The 5,219-nt window shown below is 35.3% G+C and overlaps 1 long non-coding RNA gene across 1 annotated transcript; it reads right to left on the bottom strand.

Moving 5' to 3' along the window:
* Nucleotides 1-544: 544 nt before the first annotated feature.
* Nucleotides 545-1,857, bottom strand: LOC116406265. Its single transcript, XR_004219292.1, has 3 exons — nt 1,689-1,857; nt 813-882; nt 545-731 (listed from the first exon to the last, which is right to left on the bottom strand). It is a non-coding gene; the product is annotated as an uncharacterized LOC116406265 (long non-coding RNA).
* Nucleotides 1,858-5,219: the final 3,362 nt, after the last annotated feature.

The raw sequence follows: 5,219 nt of genomic DNA, 5'->3' as shown, positions 1-5,219 counted from the left end.
ATTTTGAAGTTAGTAAGATTGAATAAAATTATTAAAATGTTGATTCTCAAATTATATAAATTTGGTTACACTAGAAGAAATTTGCCATTCAATATCGGTTTAAAATCGACATTAATGATCTTTGGTGTCAGTTCGGAACGACATTAATGATCTTTGGTGTCAGTTCGGAACTGACATCTATGCTAACGTTATTAAAGGCCTTTAATGTCGTTTTTGCTTTGATGTCGGTTTAAAAACGATATCAAATGCATCAGTAATGTCGGTATGGTCATTGATGTTGGTTTAAAACCGACATTTTTTATGGTGCTATTTTGACCTTTAGTGTCAGTTTGCCTTTGATATCGTTTTTAAACCGACATTAAAGTCTTGTTTTTGGATCTATTTTTACAAAAAAATATATAATTATTGCATTATTGTTCATTTTTTATAAACTGACATTAGATACGTGTAAATAAATATTTTTTTCTCACACCAAATCAATAAAATTAATATTATTTTAGGAACTACAATATTTTTCTTTTACATTTGTATATAGAAAATGAAATCTTAATATTGCGTTTGTATATACATTCTATAATAATACATGAAACTAGATCCTAATACAAGACTTAAATAAGAAATCTTAAACGCTTTCACAATCTTCAACTTCAACAATTGCTTCCATCTACTTAGCTTAGCTTGGCTGGCTATCTAAGACCAAAATATACTTTACAACCTGGGGAAGATTAAATCTAGAATTTGCAAAATTAGTACATATTATTTAAAATCAAACTAAACAGACTGCAATCTAAATGTGGAAAATTAAAAATTACCACAAAGTTTCAGTAGAGTAAATAATGTAGCAGCAACAAAGAAGACAATTGAAATGGCAACCCAAAAGTGCTGCAAAAATAAAGAAGAAAATAAGCTTTGATCAAACAACTCATTAAGAAGAAGAAAATAACCTAATTTGGTTCTTCAAAGATCTATAAGAAAAAGAGGAATACAACTAAAGAATAATTATACCATCCTCGACTCTTACTTCAAAGCAAATTTTGAATGTTCAATTTAGCAATGCTAGTCTATAGGCTTCTTACTCTTAATTGTATAAATTTACCCATCAATAGCAACATTGTTTTTATAGAGAAAGTTAAACAATGGAGATGATAAATAATCTTACAAACTCCTATTGGATCGTTTTTCTTTTCAAATGAAAATAGTTAATTTATTTCATTTATGGAAGGTGAAAATCTCAAATATATAGTAAAAGAACATGGAATATAAGGAAGCCCATAAAAAGAAGAGACTCCACTAGCTAGGTATTGATCAAAGATAAATATATGGATAAATAGATGCAACCTACAAATATATCAAAACAGACTAATACTCAAACTAAACTAAAGAAAACAAAAACATTTACTACTAAAAGATAAAATAAAACACAATTCAAAACAATTAATTACCAAGATTGATCTCAATCGAAAACCAAAACGCATCACATTATGAAGATATTGTGCTTCACATAACACTCCAAATAGCTATACCAAAATTACTTACTACATTTTCCATTTTGGCAAATCCACCTACAAGAATGGTAGTTACCAAGCTCATTTCTATGTCTTCTCTTCTTTCATTTTTCTAACAAAAGATAGTATGAATAAGGCTGCACATTTGAAAAAATAAAGACAATTAATAATCAATAATGCTACCTAGCAGTCACAAGTTAACAATCAAATGAAGAAACCCAAGGATTTTTGCAGCGGAAGCACGATGAAGATTGGTTGCCGTTCGCGATCTAGGGTCAAAGATTGAGAAGAGAACAAAATTAGAAACCAACTTGGAGAGAAAGAAAAGAAAAATTGATAGGGAAAGAGTAGAGTAAGAAAGAGAAAAGTAAGAAAGAGTAAAGTAAGAAAGAGAAAAGTAAGAAAGAGAGGAAAATTTTAGTTTTTAAAACCTAACAATTTTTTAAAAAGAAATTAAAAATGAGGGGTCATTAATGTCAGTTTTTACAAAATACAAAAAATTAAAAAAATAAAATCATTAATGTCGATTTAAAAACGACATTAAACCCTTATCATTAATGTCGGTTTGATCCACCTTTTCAAAAACGACAATAAAGACAATTTTTCATTTTTTTCACCTGACACTACAACCCAGATTTGTTGTAGTGTTATTATGGGTTGATGTATCTTTTTCAGATAAAAAATCCTATTTGCTAAAATTCAAAAGAAAAAGTTGTTTTGTCATTTTTTAAAATGACCCATAAAAACGTTATTATATCTCTTATGACAAAGAGTGTGGATTTACTAGTCCATATTTGACTTGTTTTTTGTTGGTAAAATTGGATAAGATCGCATTATATTGATATAATTACACTAATGACACTCTTAAATCAATATTAATAGAAATTATAATTTAATTAATGTTATTAAGTTAAATGAATATAGTTTAAAAGTCATTCTCAACACAATTAATGTAATTGTTTTTTAAATTTAATTCATTTTCACATCTTTGTGCATATGTACGTGTGTGCGTGTGTGTGCGCATATGTGCGAGTGCACGTTTGCCCGTGTGGGTTGATGTGCGTGTGCGTATGTGTGTGTGCTTGTGTGCATGTGTGTATGTGTGTGTAGATGTGTGTGCATGCGCATGTGCGCATGTATGTGGGTGTGTACGTATGCGTGTGCGCGTGCGTGTGCTTGTGTGTGCGTGTGAAAGTGTGCGTGTGACTGTGTAGGTGTGTGTGTGCTCGTGTGTGTTAGTGCGTATGTGTCCGTGTGCATGAGTGTGCATGTGCGCGTGCGTGCATGTGTGTGGGTGTGTGTGTGTGCATGTGTGCAAGTGCGCATATGTTTGTGTGGGTGGGTGTGCGTATGTTCGTACATGTATGTGTGTGTGTGTGCGCGTGCGTGTCTGGATGTGTGTGTGCGTTCATGCGTGTGTTCGTGTGCATGCATGCGCATGGGCGTGCTTGTGTGTGGATGTATGCATGTGCGTGTGCAAGTGCACGTGTGCCAATGTGGGTGGGTGTACGTGTGCTTGTGTGTATGAGTGCACATGTGCCCGTGTGGGTGCGCGTGCGTGCATGTGTGTCGGTGCGTGTGTGCAAGTGCGCATGTGCCCGTGTGGGTCGGTGTGCGTGTGCGAGTGCATGTGTGTGCACGTGTGTGTGTGTGCGTATGTGTTCGTGTGTGTGCATGTGCATGTGAGCGCGCGTGTGTGCATGCGCATTTGTGCGCGTGTGTGTGCTTGTACGCGCATGTGCCCGTGTAGGTGGGTGTGCGTGTGTGTGAGTGCGCATGTGCCCGTATGGATGGACGTGCGTGTTTGCGTGCATGTGTCTGTGGATGTGTGCATGCGTTCATGCGTGTGTTCGTGTGTGTGCACGTGTGTGTGCACGTGTGTGTGGGTGTGTGCATGTGCGTGTGCAAGAAAAGGAAAAAACAATGATTATTTTGATGATGCTACTCGAGATTGTGTCTCTCGAATCGTAAGTTTGCTTGCGATTTACTTATATGCAATATTTAATCTTTTGTTAACTTAGTTAATGATGAATACTTGTATTGTTCTATAGGATGCATTAGCTGAAACACATAGAGATGAGGACATATTGACTGAGTCATTGCGCTCTAAGGAGCATGGTGGACGTGTACGTGGCATGGGTGGTTTTGTCTCTCAATCACTATATTTCAAGACAGTGAAAGGGAAAGAGAAAATTGCAAGTTCTCAAGTTGTAGAAGATGACTCAAAAAGCAAAAGTTACAAAAAGGGTCATAATCATCTGAGATCGTCCATCAGAAGTGTTAACATAGATCTCTATGCCGATGAGGATTTGGGCAACACACCTATGAACGAAGAAGTGAAGGTAATTAACTTTGTTGTCACTTTAAAATTTTAATGTTTATGATAAATTGTTCTTAATGATGCTTTTAATACTGTAAAGTAAACACCGTGCAAATTGGCTATAGGAACAATTAATAATATTGTTGCAATAGCAACCGTACTTGATGATAGCAATGGTGGTCCAATGTTAAAATCTTGGTGGACTTGCTCATGAAGGGCAAGATAGAGACTTTACCCTAAACCCTAAACCCTAAACCCTAAACCCTAAACTTGTAGTTTACCTATTCCAGTGAAGGGCAAGATAGAGACTTTAAATCAAGCATTAGGTAATATTGTTGAATGACCTCGTTGACTTGTTTATATGCTATTGAAGCTTTGATATTTATTTGTGATTGTATTTTAGGTTTTGATATTATTTTGTTTGTGCTTGGAGCATTCAACCCCAAAGGATGTTCTGTATTCTTCAAATTACATAAATGTTAATGGAACCATTAAGCTCTTATATGGACATGTCGTGAACAATATGAAGGATGTAGATATGGTTCGCATCCTAATGAACGAGCTAATATTCGGTAAAAACAAATTCATTTATTTAGCTCGTTAGGACTTGCTCCATTATTGCGGCATGGTAGAAATAGGCTATATGTGCATCCTAGCATACATTACGTAAGTAAACATCTTTTACTCATCTTTATGTCCAATACTATAGCTATAGTTATTTTGTTCCTTTTTAACTAAGGTTGCTTTTACTTAGATATCTTTGCTTTTAACTCATCTTTTACTTAGGTTGCCCTCGCTCTCGAAGTTCCTAAAAATTCCATCACGCCTTCCTTAAGATGGATAGCTCATGGACCTTCTCCACATGTGGGTACATATTTTGTAGGTTGCCCTCCCCATATTATTCTCGATAGTCGAGCCCCATATTATTCTCGATAGCCGAGCCCCATATTGTTTGCAATGGAATGAGTCCTCACATTATAACCCTTGAGGAGACGAACATGAGAGCTTTTCCCTTCTCGTAACACGAAGAAGTGAAAGATTAGCTCTATTACTTGTCACCAGGGAGCATTATTTCATGGGAGTAGATGTAGAGACAATATTTGGAAAAGTTCTTTTCAACCTTTTATGCTACTAGTGTGAGGAAGAAAATCTATGGCATCACACAAGGAAAGGATGAATCACTTTACGATTATTGGGGGAGATACTTGGCTCAGTGCCAAGTTTTTCATCATTAGGTACAGAACCATATGTTGATTCAATATTTATATGGGTGATTGTTGCAATGAGATAAAATGATTATTGATGTGGAGGCATGAGGTGCTCTTAAGGATAATACGACAACTAAAGTAAATAAAATAATATGATTTCACTTTGAAATGTAAATTTATTAGGTC

Source organism: Cucumis sativus, unplaced genomic scaffold, assembly GCF_000004075.3.
Source record: "Cucumis sativus cultivar 9930 unplaced genomic scaffold, Cucumber_9930_V3 scaffold80, whole genome shotgun sequence".
NCBI lineage: Eukaryota > Viridiplantae > Streptophyta > Magnoliopsida > Cucurbitales > Cucurbitaceae > Cucumis > Cucumis sativus.
Note: the sequence above shows the minus strand (reverse complement) of the source record. Positions and strands in the feature narration are given on the sequence as shown.